We start from the raw sequence: 20042 nt of genomic DNA, 5'->3' as shown, positions 1-20042 counted from the left end.
GTGAAAAATGTATACTACCGCTGCTTTAAGAGACCAGACATGCCACGCGTAGGCACGCCAGAAGACGCCGGCCCACCCACAGTCAGGGGCGGACTGACTGGCCGGTCCGATAGGACATGATCCGAGGGCCCGCTGTTGCTGCCGCTACTTAGGTTCCAGAATACTTGTTCCGGATCCCAAGGCAGACAGCACTGCCTTCTGCTGGATGTGCTCTGCTGCCTACACCTACTGGGGGAGAGGGGACTCTGCTTCTTGCACCTACTGGGAAGGGGCTGGGAGGGGGCAAAACTCTGCTGCCTACACCTACTGGAGGTGGACTCTGCTGTCTACACTTACTGTGGGTGGACCCTCCTGCCTACACTGACTGTGGGGGACCCTGCTGCCTACACCTTCTGTGGGGGGATCCTGCTGCCTACACCTACTGTGGAGGGACCCTGCTGCCTACACCTACTTTGGGGGGGGACCTTGCTGCCCACACCTAATGTGGGGGGGACTCTTCTGCCTACACATAATGGGGGAACTCTGCTGCCTACACCTACTGTAGGGAAACTCTGCTGCCTACACCCACAGTGAGGGAACTCTGCTGCCTACACCCACTGGCTACTTACTTGACTACCTGGCTACCTAAATTTATAACTGGATGCCTAACTACTTACCTACATACCTGGCTATCTAACTAAAAATAAATAGGAGGAAAACAGCACATGCAGTCCAAGTAAGGTAATTCAGTGGTGCACGCAGAGTCCAGACCTTGGTCAGGGGTCCATATGAAAACAGAAGAAATATCCGCAGCACACACGTATTGGTGAAAGAATCAAACAGTGGTTTATTCCATCAGAAAAAACATGAGTGTAGGGAACAACATTTCAACCAGCTCTCCTGGTCTTTTTCAAGCTCAGACTATCTAATTACCTACATACCTGGCTGCCTAACTATGTACTGTACCTACCTGACCTTCATACATGGCTGCCTAACTACCTAGCTATCAACCTACCTGTCTAGTCACCTACTTACCTAGTTGCCTATTTACCTGGCTACCTACCTACCTTCCCCTTTACTGTGCAGAACACCAAGAAGGGAATTATGACAGTTTGGGGACCCATAGATGGCGAGATTGTATAAATGTCGGCAGGGCACTGGAAAAATGTGGAGTCTAACATGTTTATCAAGCAAATGCTGAAGAAATAAGTTTTCCTTGGAAGAAGTTGTCATGGCGGTCTACTCTGGACAGAGAAGAAAAGGAATGAGGAAGCCGCTGATCAGAAAAGACATCACCTGGAGGTAACGGTAATCAAGGAAGTCCCTAGAGGTAACAATAATAACTGACATGGTATACAGATCCTGTGTACAGACGGAATCTATCTCTATATTGTCCTGCACATATTTACTTATATATAGCGCAGTCAAAGTGAAGCAGGAGTTCAGTAGGCAGGTGGGAGAGGAGCAAGGTCAAGTCACAAGAGCAAGAGATCTGATACACAGAAAGGCAATACTGAGGAACGCTTTCTCAAAGGCACAAGGCAACAAAGATCCGGCAGGGAACTGAGGAGGATGGAGGAATTTATAAATGAGCCACAGGTGGATTGCACTAATGAGTGTACTGGCCATTTAAATCTTAAAGCTCCGGTGCACGCGCCCTAGGGATGGGGACACGCGCGCCTGGGCAGAGAGGCAGAGGCAGAAAAAACACCCCTCGGCAGCAGAAGGTAAGGGGACCCTGCGCTCACAGCCAGCATGTGTGGCCGGAGCTCATAACGTAACAGTGGTGGTCATGGTATGGCAGTATTTTTTGTACTTTACTGGTAACACACAGCTAGCATTGTGCACCTGTGCAAGAATTTCATTATGTTTGGGGAGAATATTCCACCTTGTTATTATTGGTAATATTGGTCTTTGTATACAGGATTTGGTAAGTTATAGTATAATGGTCATAGGAGTCTGATTGCTGAAACAACACTGTACAGTTGGCCGCTGGTAGTAGTGAGTTTATTGGAGGAGGCGACTGGATGCAATTGGGTGTGGATGAAGGTCTGGTTAGGGGCCTTACTGAGGGGGTGGTTAGGGGAGTAACTGAGGGTGTGGTTAGGGGCATGGCCTGGACTATGGGCTCTAGCCCACAGTCTTCTGGAGACCTAACAACTCCCCTTGGTATAGCCATTGCACTACTATACTTTGTATGTCTCTGCATAAAAAAAAAAAGAACTGATGTTGTATTTGCAGACTTATCTATAATACTTACTGTATATTCAAAGATCACACTATCCTCAGTTTCTGACAAGTTAAGAGTACCCAATGTCTCTGGTACTGTTAGATCCATAATATCAATTAGGTAAAATATAGGATAGGCTTCTGATAGAATGATGTTCTAATCCAACTCAGACACGTGGGGTTGGGGATGATGAAGGCTGAGGTGGTATCATTGCTTGGTTTTTGGTCATACATCCTGAATGGATATTGCTATGGCTGGTTCTGGTTGCTTTGTTGGTGTAATGTTATGATCATGATTATTGCTTTATTATTGTTATTGTTGTATTGTTGTAGTGTGTTAGTTAAATCATTGGTCCTTGATAAATTGTCACTTGGACGTGCCTCTCTGATGGACTCCTCAGGATTTGAGGATAATTGTTTTTCTTTCTTCACATATTCCAAAACAACGGATCATTGGTGTTCTGCCCTATCACAAGTGACCTAATAAGCAGGGCTCAAGTCCTGCAGGAACGCATGGGAATGGAGTTCCTGCACTTTTTTCGCAGGAGTCTTGCAGGACCAGTCCTTGAGTGAAAATCTTGGGTGAGTTCCCTCACTTTATTTCCCAGGACTTGACCTCTGCTTATAAGCCTTTTTTCGAGTTTCGAGTTCAGTTTCGAGTTTTACTAGTCTGCTAGAGATACTTTAATTAATTTTGTCATAATCAGAATGTGTGTACCTGTGGTTAAAAAATACTCTCTGGTTCCATCACATTGCATGCTGATGTCATTGCACCCTGGTCATCATTAATATCTCCATTATTTCCATGTTTGTATTAGTATCCAAGCCTGAGTATATATTTTATCTCTTTCAACCTATGTTAGTTGTTATGTGAACTGAGATTGTTTCTCTTTTAGAGTCATTTGGTTTTTGGTAAAAAAACGCAATAAGGTAGATACAGTACAGACCTTCCATTTTATATGGTCATAGTACTTAGTGAATTACAAGCATGCATACTGTACACATTCTGTCAGTTTGTCAGTAATATAGAAATCAAGTATTTGACGCTAAAAAACTATCATCAGTATCAGTCCATAGTAACAAAGTCCTTATAATAACAGATGAATAGAAATGAACTTGCACTCACCGATTATCATGCAACTGTGAAGATTTATATTGTGTCCCAGACATGAAAAACAACATTGAATAGGTACAAACAAACCTGGGCAGTAGCAGGCGGGGATGGTGTTCAAGGGCAACAGACCGTGTGGCTCACCTGAGCTTCACAGGCCCCTAATGCTTCCAGGTCAAAGGTGTGTTTATAAAAGACATCAAGGTATGTGAACAGTACAAGGAGAAAGGGAAATCATGGAGTGAAGGAGAGAGAAAAGAAAAAAGTGGAAAAACTAAAGTGCTGAAAATTAACAGAAAAAAGTAAACCTAGAAAAGTAAGAGTTTTTCTCAACAACCGGAGTATGAGGAACACTACAAAAAGCTGAATCTCCATTAATACATCATAAAAACATATGTATAACCAAGTGGTTTAAAAACGACCTTGACACTATACAAGCAAATCAAATTTTTTTAAGTACACTACTCTTACAAAAAGGCACATAGCTCATTCCGGTCGTTTAAACCTAATGGACCGGTCGCATCTAGTTGACGTATCCAATAGGACTCTATTCTTCACAGCTCCTCATTTCTATCTGCTCTTCTGCCCGGAGACAGTATTCTCTCTAGTGCGGAAAATTTGTATACTCCGGTTGTTGAGAAAAACTATTACTTTTATAGCTTTACTTTTTTCTGTTACTTTTCAGCTCTTTAGTTTTTCCACTTTTTTCTTTTCTCTCTCCTTTGTTCCATGATTTCACTTTCTCATTTTCCTGTTCATATACCTTGATGTATGTTATAAACACACCTTTGACCTGGAAGCATTAGGGGCCTGATAAAGCTCAGGTGAGCGACACGGTCCGTTGCTCTTGAACGCTACCCCTGCCTGCTACTGCCCGGGTTCGTTTGTACCTGTCCGATGTTGTTTTTCATGTCTGGGACACAACAAAGATCTTCACAGTTGCAAGATAATCGGTGAGTGCAAGTTCATTTCTATTCATCTGTTATTATACAGTAAGGACTTTGTTACTGTGGACTGATACACACCACCGATACATACACTGTTCTTAACGGACATTGGTACTAGCTGCTTCCCCGAGACTCGCACACTAGAACACTGAGAGACAGTGGTGCACCACGTTCACACTTAATGACAAGTTGTTAAATGAAGTATTCTACTTACAGTGTGTAGCACGCACTCTCTCTTGCTATAAACATGGAAATGGAGATGAGCAATGTGGATATTACAGTTCAGGCGGGCAGAGCAGAAGCGGGGGCGTTCTCCGCTGCATGCGAATCACAGGACCACTTCCAAATGTTAAGCACTAAAGCTCTGGAGTTTAAAATTACCTCTTTAGCAGAGAAGGCGAACCAGAGGTTTTGGACCATAGAGTCTCTGCAGGTGTATACAGATCTACACAGAACCCCTAGAGGTCTTAGGGTCTAAAAGACTGTCACAGTTTATGGACGATGCTGATTTTCTAAAAGCTTGGGATAGACTCAATTTAGAACATTCGCTCAAGTTGCAAAATCTTGTACTACAGTAAAACAAAACATAGTATGAAAAAACAACAGCCGAGCTTTGCAGAGCCAAATGCGAATTAAGAAAGAGATTGTCTGAACAGAACCTAATGAATTTTAATTAAAATCTGGAGAAAGAACCTACAGTGATACAAGTGAATATAAAAGCTACTAAGAGTGATACATTCTTGCGCTATAAAATGGACTTTGAATCGCACCAAGTTTTTTACATGGAACCAAAGTCGTCCGAGAAGAAAGACTGGGAATAACCCTTGTAAAAATTAATACACAAATAAATCCTGTCAAAAGAAGAAATCCCGGTTCACAGACTACATGACCACGGAATCGGAGTCAAGTGGTTTGGACGAGGCAGTAGGCTTTAGAGCTCCAATGTCTACAGTAGATCAAAGAGAACAAGTGAAGCAGGTCCTTTAAGGAATAGGACCCGAAGAGATAGAAGGAGGAGAAGACAGACATTACAAAGAGCAATAAAGGAAAAGAAAGACGTGGTGTTTGTAAATAATCTGTTGGTGAACTCACGGACATTCCCCTGAAGATGCTAGATCGGTGCTAAGCAAAGGGTTAAATTTTGGGTTAATAGAACAGTTTAAAGTGCAACTGTCATGAAATTTGGGGCATGTTAACTAACCATAGTCTGTGTATTGTGTGTAGACAATCCAGCATTACTTTTTACCAGTTGAAATGACCACAAAAAACACTTTCCTTTGCAGTCACTGACAGTCGGATAGGCGTAGCCAGGGGTTCGCTATGCCCTCCTGCCGCCACGCCTATCCCCTATACCTCAGCGCTAGGACTGCTGTGTGATTGACACAGGTACCAGCGCATCTGCCCCCTTTGATTTTTATGTGTGCACCGACCAACACACAGCAAGCACTGGCTCCCCCGGCCAGCACTCGCTCCTGCTGTCTGACATTGCTGCCGGTACAATGCTAGAGGCAGGGAGCGAGTGAGCTCTCTGCCTCTAGTGAATGCAGGCACACACAAAGAGGAGAATGGGCACTGTTATTGCTTCCCCACCAAGCGCCCACTCCCGCTGTTTCACATCTCCGTGCGCCTGTGCAATGCTAGAGAGCTACACACAATACACAGACTATGGTTAGTTTATATGCCTCAAACCTCATGACAGTTGTGCTTTAATAGTACCACCTTTGAAATAGATTTCTTTAGAGCACTGCACAAATGAAACCTAAAAAAAAAAATTCTAACATATTAAAAGCAGTAAAAAACCAGAAGTGTCTACAGAGTATGAGAGTGAAAAAAGATGCAGAATTGGTCTGCTGGGTTTTAGACCAGTACTAGAATTTAGTGACAGGGAGAATCAGTGCCTTCTAGATTTAATGGAGTTAGCCAGAGATGACAATTAGTGATGTTGCGAACATAACATTTTCGGTTCGCGAACAGCGAAAGCGAACTTCCGCAAATGTTTGCGAACCGGCGAACCAGCCGAACTGCCATTGACTTCAATGGACAGGCGAATTTTAAAACCCACAGGGACTCTTTCTGGCCACAATAGTGATTTAAAAGTTGTTTCAAGGGGACTAATACCTGGACTGTGGCGTGCTGGAGGGGAATCCATGGCAAAACTCCCATGGAAAATTACGTAGTTGATGCAGAGTCTGGTTTTAATCCATAAAGGCCATAAATCACCTATTATTCCTAAATTCTTTAATTCTTCTGTAATAATGTGTTTTAGCCCCCTTTAGGCATCACATAGTTAGATCCCCCCCTTCAGGCAGCACATAGATTCCCCCATATTAGGCAGCACATAGATGCCCCCATATTAGGCAGCACATAGTGGGATTTGAACCCAAGGCCCCAGTGCTGCAAGTCAGCAGTGCTAACCTCTGAGCCACCATGCTACCCTTAGCATACATCTAATATGCACAGTTCCTAAAATGTACAGAGATGTCAGCAGAGAGTACCAGAAAAATTAGGCATGTACACATGGCTGAAAAATAAGAACAGGCGCATATCCAAGAGTCGGATATGGATGGAGAAGCACACAAAGAAATTATTTTCTAAATAAAATTTTTCTTCAAATAAAGAAACAGAGTTCATCCCTCTGTATTTTATTTTTGAAAATGTAAGTTTAAAAATCACATGCAACAAGCGTTCCTTGGTGTAATGGTTAGTACTCTGGAAAATTCAAGTTTAAGTTATCAGAAAGTCCAGAAGACTCTATGATGAAGGACGGTGAAAATCACAGAGAAATCCTTTTCAAAATAAAAATTTTCATCAAATCAAGATGAAAGCAGCGGCCAAAAAAATTGCAGCAGCAGAAAAAGTGCAGCACCAGAGGCCAGAAAAATTAGGCATGTACACATGGCTGAAATATAAGAACAAGCGCATATCCAAGAGTCCAAAAGACTCTATTATGCAGGACGGAGAAACAGTCAAAGAAATTATTTTCTAAATAAAAATTTTCATTAAATAAAGAAACAGAGTTCTTCCCTCTCTGTATTTTACTTTTGAAAATTTAAGTTAAAAAATCACACGCAACAAGCGTCCCTCTGTGTAATGGTTAGTACTCTTGAAAATTCAAGTTTAAATTATGATAAAGTCCAGAAGACTCTATAATGCAGGACGGTGAAAAACACAAAGAAATCCTTTTCAAAATAAAAGGGTCCCTCAACAGGCATGACAGCATGAAAGACCCCATTTGCACAAGGTTGGATGCCGAGCTACTCATGTCCCGTTCCTCATCCTCAGTGATGTCAGGGAAGGTATCATCTTCTTCCACTCAGCCATGTACAACACCATGGAAACCAGATAGGTGACAAGGAGCACTCTGGGATGCCTGTTGTGGTTGGTCTTCCTCCTCCTCTTCAAAGCCACATTCCTCCTCTGACTCCTCTTCCTCACAGTCCTCTTCCAGCATTGCCGCAGGTCCAGCAAGCGATGCTGATAAGGCTGTTTCTGGTGGTGATGGTGTCCACAACTCTTCCTCTTCATGCTCATCTACTGCCTGATCCAGCACACTTCGCAGGGCACGCTCCAGGCAGAAAACAAACGGTATGATGTCACTGAGGGTGCCTTCAGTGCGACTGACCAGGTTTGTCACCTCCTCAAAAGGACGCATGAGCCTACAGGCATTGCGCATGAGCGTCCAGTAACATGGCAAAAAAAATTCCCAGCTCCACAGATGATGTCCTAGCACCCCGGTCATACAAATATTCGTTGATTGCTTTTTCTTGTTGGAGCAGGCGGTCGAACATTAGGAGTGTTGAATTCCAACGTGTCGGGCTGTCGCAAATCAAGCGCCTCACTGGCATGTTGTTTCGCCGCCGGATATCTGACAAGTGTGCCATGGCCATGTAGGAACGCCTGAAATGGCCACACACCTTCCTGGACTGCTTCAGGACATCCTGTAAGCCTGGGTACTTGAGCACAAAGCGTTGTACAATCAGATTACACACATGTGCCATGCACGGCACATGTGTCAACTTGCCCAACCTCAATGCCGCCAACAAGTCAACCCCAAGATGGCATGACACTGCCGTATCCGGGATGTGGAATAGCACCTGGGGAGCTGGGGGGGGGGTGTCGGTGATGTGGAGCAAGACGCAGCAGTGGAAGAGAACTTGTCCGAGGAGGTTATGGAAGAGGATGGAGTAGGAGGAGTAGAGGAGGTGGCAGCAGGCCTGCCTGCAAGTCGTGGCAGTGTCACCAACTCCTCTTCAGAGCCACACATTCCATGCTTGGCAGCCGTCACCAGGTTTACCCAATGTGCAGTGTAGGTGATATACCTGCCCTGACCATGCTTTGCAGACCAGGTATCAGTGGTCAGATGGACCATTGCCCCTACACTGTGTGCCAGACATGCCATAATATCCTTTTGCTTAATGGAGTAAAGGTTAGGGATTGCCTTTTGTGCAAAAAAATTTTGTCCCGGTATCTTCCACTGCGGTGTCCCAATGGCTACAAATTTTTTAAAGGCCTCAGACTCCACCAGCTTGTATGGTAAAAGCTGGCGGGCTAGCAGTTCCGACAAGCCAGCTGTCAGACGCCGGGCTAGGGGGTGACTTTGAGACATTGGCTTCTTGTGCTCAAACATCTCCTTGACAGACACCTGACTGTGGGCAGATGAGCAGGAACTACTCAAGGCGAGAGATGGAGAGGCGGATGGTTGAGAGGGGGCAAGGAGGGCAGCAGTGGTTGACCTGGCTTAAGATGCTGGACCAGGAGGAGGATGGCGGCTTTGACTTTGTCTGATGCTTGCACTGACGTGTTGATCCGATAGGAATTTGTGATGTGACATCATGTGCCTTCGCAAAGCAGTTGTGCTGAGGTGGGTGTTGGACTTACCACGACTCAGTTTCTTCTGGCACATGATGCGGGGTCACCGTGGGACCCCGCGTTATATCATGGGAGCGGGACCAAGGACGTACTCATACGTACTTGGTCCTTAAGGGGTTAAACAGATTTGTAAATTACTTCTATTAAAAAATCGTAATCCTTCCAGTACTTATTAGCTGCTTAATAATACAGAGGATATTCTTTTCTTTTTTGGAACACAGTGCTCTCTGCTGACATCACAAGCACTGTGCTCTCTGCTGACATCACTGTCCATTTTAGGAACTGTCCAGAGCAGCATATGTTTGCTATGGGGATTTTCACCTACTCTGGACAGTGATGTCAGCAGAGAGCTCTGTGTTCCAAAAAGAAAATAATTTCCTCTGCAGTATTATGCAACTAATCAGTACTAGAAGGATTAAGATTTTTTTTAATAGAAGTAATTTACAAATCTGCGTAACTTTTTGGCACCAGTTGATTTAAAAAAAAAAAAAAAGTTTTCCACCGGAGTACCCCTTTAAGGGCAGAAAACACAATCAGAGACAAATAGGAAAAAACTGGTTATCTGAATCAAAACCTAAAGGAAATTTCCCTTGTGGTACCTGTTCTTTCAATAAGCATAATTTAGGTAAGAAATCTTTTAGATTGGGTTCAGAATGGATAAATGTCAGTTAGCTACACATCAGTTAGCTACAGATCGACTCCTACAGTGTATGCAATAACATATGTCAGCAAAACAATCCAACCACTCTTCCATCGAATCAGATCTCTCGGCGCCGGCTTCAGCATTCGGAACAGTTTGTTCCAAATGCTGAGCAGTGGAGTACCCCTTTAATGCATTTTCTAATCCAGTTACAAACTAAAATTTCCATTAAGTTTCCATTATATATTTTATATTTCCAATATATTTCCATTATATTTGCCCAATATATGTAAATATTCACTTGACCTGCAACCTTGTAACTCAGAATAGCTTTTGATCTTACTCTTTTTATAAGCATCATTATGTATTGTATTTGATTACTGATAAAGCACATGGTCCGGGCAGGAAATATGTAGCATTTTATGATGATTAAAATAAAACAAATAAATAAAATAAAATAAATAAAATAAAATGTAAATAAAACAGTCCTTGTTTTACTATTCAGTGGACTTTGTTACTTTGTTTGAAAAAGCGACAGGCCAAGGGTCTGTTTAGATTGTATCAACATATTACACTCCCTCCTTGCAATAAATACATAATGGCTAACGTATATCAATACATGGTCTTGATAACCAATCTCTTATTAAAGCTGGATATGAATTTGCCCAATCACTTACAATGCTCATTTGTTCACCATGTAAGGTCTATAGATTTTTAATACACCAGCTGAAGAGACATTGGGTAATGCAACAGTTCAGATACCAAAATCACAGAATGGTTAAAAAAAAAAAGACTTGTTTTGTAATATCCTGACTATATTAAGACTTTGTGGCATCACCTAAAGAGAACACTGCATTAAAAAAATAAATAAAAATAAAAATAAAGAAAAAATAGACTGAATCCCATTTTACAAGAAGAAATAAAGGTGAAGAATTGAATACAATTCTTCATTCATGTCAGACTCAGCAGGACAATTATCTATGACATCAAGTTAGTAGGACATTTTTGAATGATGACTATTCGGAGTTGCTTATTTGGATTTAGGAATCAATGAAACAAGTCAGTGCAAAAGGCTGGAATGCTGTAGTTGTAGAAAGTTGTAGGAGGAAAAAAAGGGTTGGAGAAAAATTGTAAGGATTGCAAAATTGTGTACATCCTACATTCAAATGGCATCATATAAATTGATCATCTGACCTCTGCTTTTATGACCTGGAAAAAAGGAGATTTTTACTATCTAACCAGCTCTTTAGAGATGTTTTATTAATTCTACAGGAAAGAGACACAAAAAATAAAGTAGATATATCAAGGTGATTATGTTTCAACACAGCAGGGAAACTTCGTAGTCATTACACTAAATTAGACCAAGTTGAGCTCTGGGGAAAAAAAAAGTATTCTATAGCTGTGCGCTGTATTAAATCTGCAAAATCAACTAATAGGCTCTAGAAAATTATTCAAAACTTAAATGTGGACTAAACTCATTTGTCTATGATTTACATAAAATATAATCTATATGTAAGCTCTGTAAACATGCAGAATTTGTTATTGTTGTGGGTAGAAATGTCCAAACTCTCAAAATATGTTATTTGTCCACCATGTTCTTATTAACTGCTGTGTACTACAGAGGAATTGAGTAGTTCTTTTCAGTCTGACGACAGTGCTCTCTGCTGACACCTCTGTCCATGTCAGGAACTATCTGGAGCAGAAGAGATTTGCTATGGGGATTTGCTCCTACTCTGGACATTTCCTGACACAAACAGAGGTGTCAGCAGAGAGCACTGTGGTCAGACAGAAAAGAACAACTCAACTTCCTCTGTAGTATACAGCCACTGATAAGTACAGGAAGGGTTAAAAATTTTAAATAGAAGTCATTTACAAATCTGTTTAACTTTCTGGAGCCAATTGATATGGAAAAAAAAAATGTTCTCCACCAGAGTACCCACTAAAGCATGCAGGTCGCAAATAGTATTACTGAAATGTGAAAATGTGCAGTTTCTAACATAAAAAACTCAAGTTTATTTTCTCAGTTTCACTCTACAAAGGATTTTTATTTGGAAAACTGTCACTTAAAGTACTGTAGATCTAACAAAAAACGAATTTCTCTGTTGGTAGAAAAATAAAAGCTATAGCCTACATAAGGTGAGGAAGAAAAAAAGAAAACACAAAAATGAAAACATTTGTGTAGTCTTTAAGACGATTTCCATGCCCATAAACAATATATTTCAAAGCCTAAGAAAACTTTTTCAGAGAAAACCCAGCTTTTCCAGAATTGTACCTACTGCAGGCTTACTGCGTCCATTTATGTACATAAATGTGTAAATATTTATATTTAGAAAAAAAATGGGCACTACTTTGATGATGTATGTGCAGATTCAGTGTTTATTATAATCCATATATTAAGTAATTCATTTTTTACTTTTACATGTTACACTACTTTTAAAGCACTGCTTGATTTAAATAACAACATCTTATCTGTCAACAGAAAGCTGTGGATGTGTTGGGTGAATCAGGAAACAGATATCATCCTGCAGGCATGGTTGAGCTGGGGGAGTTCTAGGAAATGCCATCACAAGCTGTACCTGATAAGATAAATGCTTCAAACTCAGCTATATAAACTAAACTACAGATCATTTGTTTTCAGTCTGAAAACAGTTTTTTTTATTTTATGTATTTATTTATTAATTAATTTTTTTTTACTCAAAAGTACCAATTCTGACAGGAAAATATTGTAAGAAAATCACACACAAAAAATTTAAAAAAATAAAAAACTATCAGCAGTAATTCTGTTTTTTTATTTTTTTATTTTTAAAGATTTCATTTTCTACCTTTCTCCCTTAGTTTTTAATTAATGATTCAATTCTTGTATAAGCACAGAGCTGTCTAACTAAAATCTTTTGTAAGAGAAGTTGGGAAGTTCCTTTCTTGGCAGAAATCTCAAGACCCTGTACTATTTATTAATTACATTTGTTATCAATTGTTTTGAAGGTCTTGATTCGAGTTGAGGGAACTTTTCATAAGTTTGGTTCACTGGGCTTGCAGAACTTTCCAAAAAAGGTTGGTTTGTGACATGCAATAACCCTAGAAACTTGTGTATTACACTGTCTATGGACTCCAAAGCCCTATATAACGCTGCTAGGTCATGCAGGAATGTATTTAAGTAGTTTTAAAGTGGTTCTAAGTGGCTTAAAATCAAGTAGCCAGTGGACCACGGACATTGGTGGACTAGTGAGAGTTGTAGCCAGTGGACAGAAGGCAGTGGTGGACTAGTAATAGTTGTAGCCAGCAGACAGAAGGCAGTGGTGGGCTAGTAATAGTTGTAGCCAGTGGACAGAAGGTAGTGGTGGACTAGTAATAGTTGTAGCCAGTGGACAGAAGGTAGTGGTGGACTAGTAATAGTTGTAGCCAGTGGACAGAAGGCAGTGGTGGACTAGTAATAGTTGTAGCCAGTGGACAGAAGGTAGTGGTGGACTAGTAATAGTTGTAGCCAGCAGACAGCAGGCAGTGTTAGGCTGGTGGCTCTGCCCTGTGGGAGACTTCAAGATGTCTGTGAAGTATGACTTGCATGAGGAGGATGATTGGCGACGGGTGTCAGAAGTTGAACCAAAACGGTGCAACCATGGTGGTGTCATTACTATTTCCTATCCTTGTTGTAGTGGAGCCTCATTCTTTAAGATAATGACCCAGTAGGTCATAAAAGACATGTATTGGCCCTGGCCATAGATACTACTCCAGCAAGGGCAAGGTTTTCTTCACATTGTGGGTCATCCCAACTGTTTCACATGACCTTGTGATGCTGTTCCATGTGCTTATGTAGAGAAGTGGTTCCTATGCTTGGACTCTAGCTATGGCTTACTTTCTGTTTGCAAAAACAGCAATGTGTCAGCTTTTCTGCATATGGTAAGGTAGAAAATAATTTCCACATGTTAGAATGCTGGACAGGTGCATCACTACCTTACTGTGCCACTCTTTTGAAAGTTTTTTTCTCGGGTCTGCGCATGCAACAGCCTCACTGTCACCTGATTATACCAGCAGGCCTACGTCTCATATGCTTGACAGATGTTCTGGCTCTAACTCTGTTCCTATCTTGATATCTCTTCCTAAACTGATTCCCACATCTTGTCCAATAAACATTCCCCTCATCTTCCCCCCCACTCCTCTCAGAATCAACTTCTGATACCTGATCATGTCTGATCCTTGTTCTCCCTCACCATATCCACCATAATGCCTTATAATATCACCATCCCCACCTTCACCAACTCTTCAACACTCCAAAGGCTGACTGTCCTCACACAATTCCTCTTTATGGTTAATGCTATTCTTCTGCTAAGCACTAGGTGGGAAGCAAAGACAGATAACAATACATACTGTCTGGAAAGGCAACATTCACCGGGCCATGTAACTGTAGAAGATGAGGAATCCATTGACACCTTTCTGAATGTCATGTCTTCTTCCTCGAAAGATGTCCGAGAATAAGCCAGCAATTCCACAATGGCCATATTATCCTCTGAAAGAAATGGAAACATTTTTCTTGCTGTTGCTGCTGTCGCTACTATCACCAGGCACCTGACTGCGGCTGCTACCTTTACTAGCACTTGGCCTGGGCAAATGGGTGGTGCCCACAGTGCTATATTTCTATATTTGTTTAAAACCACAAAATACACGTAACATGGCATAAAAGGCCTAGGGAACTTTTACTCTTACCTCTCAAAATATATTTTTTTTATTAAACCCAGATAGAAATGCTCTATATTTTTAAAAATGAAAATACAGGCAATGTGGCGTAACAGGCCTAGTGAACTTTTACACTCACTGCTACGGATGTTTTTTTGTTAAACCCAGGAAGAAATGCTCTATATTTGGTAACCCAGAAAATACAGTTAAAACTCAGGTTAGCCCAATGCACAAGGTTTTGCTCAAATTACTTTGTGTTGTAGTGTTACAGCTTTCTATAGGCTCTATCTGCAGTCACACTGCTGAGATTTGTTGTGCAGCAACTGGACACAGTAATGCAGGCCACTGAGGTCAGCCCACTGCATAATTCTTTGTTCAAACTGTTATGTATTGTAGTATGAAAGCTTTCTGGGCTCAGTAGTTCCACAGTTAGTTGTGCATAGGGTTTTATCAGTCTCTTAGACTCACCACTTTTCTGTCTTCTGATTGGCCTGAGATCTGTATGTAAGCAATGATTGGCTATCCTAAGGGCATGTGATCTTTCTGCTAGCTGCAAAGTATTCTGGGCCACGCTGATGTAATCTCAGTGTTCATACTTCCTCATTCTTTGCTGAAATTTCACCAAAATGCCATGTGTACCTTATCCCTTCTCCTACAATGGTACTGTTACCAGGCTTACGCTAAATTAGCCTGGAAAAGTTCTGATGTTTGCTGAACCTCATTTTATGCAAAGTTTTGAGATTGACTGGGTTCAACAGGCTAGGCTCGCTTATCTCTAGTCCTGATACTCTCATTAGTAAGTTGTCTTCTTCATTTCATGCAATTTTCTAACTATTGATGAGCAAATTTTTTAAAGCTGTTTTTGGATCCTTTTCTATCAACTTGGCCTTCAGATCTTTTAGATTTAGATATAGGAGCTAATTAAAATTTAGAAATGTTAAGAAAAGTCAGAGGTCAGAGTCAACCCAATTAAGGATACTTATGCAAAGGCATCATTAGTAATGTCAAAGTGACAGCAATATATACACACTGTGTATTATTATTTATGCTTGATAGTCATAGTGCATAAACTAGATGCGATAACCCACCAGGTCTGACTGTTATTTCTGCTACATTTGTAGCTATCCTGAAGATATGGGATAACTTGTATTTATGGCCAAACCCCCTTAGAAATTGTCCTTTCCTTCACTTGTCTTACAGCAGCACATCCCCTATAACAAGGGTGTGGCCGATGGACAAATGAAGCAATGTGCTGCATGAACGATCCAGTCATCATTAATGTGGTATTGCCCGCACGGTGGTTGAGCCTTCTAATAGGATCTTTATGCGCATTAGCATGTGTTATAGTGCCCTACAATTTCCTTTCCCTTCCCTAGTATCATAAAAAGTAAGAACTGAATAATTGTCAAAACTTTCAGAATGTAACTTGATCATATAAAAATGTTTTATAGTAAATATGAGAATAAGGACTGGGGTGTCACACATAAGATTAAGCATCTCCTTAAGACTCCAGTGGAGGATGTGCAAAGGCTATCCAGGAAACAGGACACAAGAGTATTGTGTCACATCATTAGAGAAAATACCAACTATTTATAGGAGCCAAAATGAAGCTTTGTAATTGCAAATGTAATTGTAAATCTTTCAGTTTATTGTGTGAGGGGTGTGTGTTGTTGTGTTGGGGTGTAGTGTGTAGTTGTGTAGTTGGAGCTAGGGACGTGCTTGAAGTAAAGATATGGTCACCAGTCCAACTGTGCTGTTTAATACCTCTTTTTTGTAGAGAAATATAATTTTCTAGTCAGGGCAGCATCATGTTGAGGAAATTTGTAAGAAAAAAAAAACTATAAAAGGGTCTATAAAAAGTGTTATGAACTTGCTGTGTGATTGCTGTAAAACGAATAAAAAAGAGGACAACAGATTAATATTTTGCAAACTTTTATTTGTTTTCCTTTAATTAAAACAATTGGTTTGTAGTGTAAAATATGGCGCTAAGCGTGACTGCTTGGGACACATGCTATGGTATATGTTGATAGTAGGATGGTCTTTTTAGGCCAACATAAAATGCCCCTGCAATTTGAAAAAAATTTGACTTGTCACAAAGGTGTGTCAAAAGTTTTGTTGAGTCAGGGTCTGAATGTTCAAACCCCCACCGAACATTAGAACAAGAGAGTAAAGTGTCCAGCTCTTCCCTGGCTTGCTGCTCTCTTACTGCAGGAGACAGATTCTAAAATAAGTCTATGGAGCCCACCCCCTGGAATAAAAAGGGGACAGCGCGAGCTGAGGAGATAAGCCCTCAGTTGTGCACTTCTCCATGCTCTTTCTAACCAATTGTCTGAATAGCCAGACCAACAGATCAAAACTTTTAGCATGTCTCTTTGACAAAAGCCTTTTCAACTGACTAACACTTTAACACTGGTAACCTGGTGTTCTACAACTGTGAATGTCAGTGATCAGCTATAATTTGTAAGGGTCTCACAGCTAGTGTTCCATTCTAACTCTAATTATCCTAATTCTAATTATTACTGGAGTTTTCCTGCTGTTTTTCTAATACACTATGTAGTAAATGACAAGCAATAGGGCTAACATGCATGTTATCTAGCTTTCCCAAGCTTACTACTGGGGTGACCCTGTAACAAACCCCCTCCTCATGTAATCTTCTTACTTCTGGGGTTACACACTGTAACAAACCTCCTCCTTATGTAATCTCCTTACTACTGGGGTAACACACTGTAACAAACCTCCTCCTCAGGTAATCTCCTTACTACTGGGATCACACACTGTAACAAACCCCGTCCTCATGTAATTTCCTTACTACTGGGGTGACACTGTAACAAACCCAATCCTCGTGTAATCTCCTTACTACTGGGGTGACACTTTAACAAACCTGCTCCTCATGACATCTTCTTACTACTGAGATGCACATTGTAACAACCCCCTCCCCTTGTCATCTCCTTACTACTAGGCTGGCACATTGTAACAAACCCCCTCCCCTTGTCATCTCCTTACTACTGAGGTACATGTTGCTGTATAAGGCTGAACATGTTGTCACACTTCTGCTCATTCTCCTCTATGCTGAGGACAGAGCTGTGCACTGAATCATTCTCCTTCTTTCACTCGAGCTGCAGAGGGTGTGTGGCTTCTTTTCAGCCAATCACAGCAGCTCACACTATCTGCTCTCCCCTGCTCTCTGGATTTGGAAATCTTCACAAAGGAGGCGCACTCAAAGCGCCCCCATCCCCCACCACTTCCTGTATTCCGACTGAGTTCTGCTGTTGCTACCATCGGAAAGACAATAGTACCAGGTGGGGGACATTTTATGAGGACCCTTTGTAGCCAACTTTATAGGAGCAGTTTTCTAAGGGACTGTGGAAAAAACTTGGAAAAAATGTATGAAATAATATTAGAGATAAACGTATTTTCTATGGTTCTATTGTTTTAAAAATATAGTTTTTGATGACAATGGCCATTTAAGGTGACATTAACACTTATAAACATATGCATAACACAAAATGGCAGTACAACAAAATAACATTTACTCTAGAGTAGTGGGCCCAAAACAGTGATGGTGTATTCACACCACATTTTTGAGATCCGACTGCTGCATCCTGCGCCAAATCTCGTTCATTTAAATGCACCAACTGGAGTCAAATAGGCAAATTTTTACCTGGTATCGGGTTTTGTGGCTTGACTGAAAACCACGGCATACAGTGGTTTTCAGTCCGGCCACAAAACTGGATACAAGGCAAAAATGAGCCCACCGGCATCACTATCTGACTCTGGTTGGCACATTTAAATGAATTGGATTTGGCACCGGTCCGGCTGGGATACGGAAGCACCCGGTTTTGAAATTTCCAAGTCAGATCCGGCAGCCAGATCTTGGAAACGTGATTTGAATGCACCCTGACACTTGAAGTGCCTGAGGCAACGTTTACCGGACAGGACAACATCCTGTACTGGGGCAGCACAGATACATTTGCGGTAATAAAGGTTAACACTCTGTCCTGATCCAAGAATTTATTTTGTATCAAAAATTATTGAAAAGGTTTATGTTGATGACTATAAAAGTGTAAGATCACACAGTGCATCTCAGCTTACTATTTATGGGTTGTGTATTTGCAGACCAGGTAGAATTCAAATGCTAACCCCTAACCTCTTCTGAAAGCTACAACACCAAACACATGAACATCAGAACTGGTCAAAAAAAACTCAATTTTGCAACTTTTTAGGGCTTCCGTTTCTACGCAGTGCACTTTTCGATAAAAATTACACCTTATCTTTATTCTGTAGGTCCATATGGTTACAGGGATACCCAATTTGTGTAGGTTTTATTTAATTTTACTACTTTAAAAAATTATAACTACATGAACCAAAATTTTTATTTTTAAAATTGTCATGTTCTGACCCCTATAACTGTTTTCATTTTTCCACATGATGTATGAGGGCTTATTTTTTCCGCCAGTTTTCTGTAGTTTGTATTTGTACCATTTTTGTTTTGATGGGACTTTTTGATTGTTTTTTATTAATGTTTTTATGGTATATGAAGTTACCAAAAATGCACAATTTTGGACTTTGGTATTTTTTTACATGTACGCCATCGACTATGGGGTTTAGCTTACCTTATATTTTAATAGTTCAAACATTTAAGCACCAAATATGATTATTTTTATTTTTTATTACATTATTTTATTTAAAAAATGGAAATGGGGGGGATTGAAACTTTTTTTAGGGGAGGGGCTTATTCACATTCATATTAGCATAGCATTGATTAGTTTTAGTGATGCTCTGCTGCTCCAAGCTGCATGGCAGACTTGGAGCAATAGAACACCGATTGGACTTGGGGGAGGCTGGTAAGTGCCCTCCCGCCGTCCTCTCAGCTGATCAGGACATCGTGATTTCGTCATGATAGTCATGATCAGCTCCGTCATTTTAGACATAGCGATCAACTTTGATTGCAGCGTCTAAAGGGTTAATGCCGGGCATTGGTCCGATCGGTGATGCCCGGCATTAATCCTGGGTCCCGGCTGCTGAGATCAGTCGGGACCTACCAGGTTTAAAGTGTTCGCCGCTTGTGAGAACGCTTTAAATGCTGGTAACGGAACCAAGGCGTACCTGGACACCCTGCATCCTAAAGGACTCGGATGCAAGGGAATGCCTGTACTTAAACGATCTTATCTTAGGCTGTTTTTTACAGTTCCATATTAATACATATTTAAAAGAACAATATACGATAAATTTCATTCCTGTTGGTGTAAGTACAGTAGAATATATTTCTCCATTTTATAAAAAGCTCTTTTTACATTTTGGAAATGGTCCTGTGACAACCCTTTGATCCTTGATTTCGAGTTATAACACTTGGCTCATTGACACAGCCTAGGATTTCTATTGGCAGCCCACACTTCTATGAAATCACAGGTTACTAGACAGACTGTAATTGGAAGTAATGAGCTTACTCCCTAAGAACTAGATAGGAAACATTAAAAAAGAAAACTTAATCCCAACTTTTATGCATTTATTTTTACTATTTTGGTCAATAGAAGAAAATACCATAACCTCAGCTACAACATGCTGCATTTTTAAAAAACTGCCACTGACTATAAAATTG

The sequence above is a fragment of the Hyla sarda genome, chromosome 5 (genome assembly GCF_029499605.1).
Source record: "Hyla sarda isolate aHylSar1 chromosome 5, aHylSar1.hap1, whole genome shotgun sequence".
Lineage (NCBI taxonomy): Eukaryota > Metazoa > Chordata > Amphibia > Anura > Hylidae > Hyla > Hyla sarda.
The sequence above is the reverse complement of the archived record's forward strand: the minus strand, read 5'-3'. Positions refer to the sequence as shown.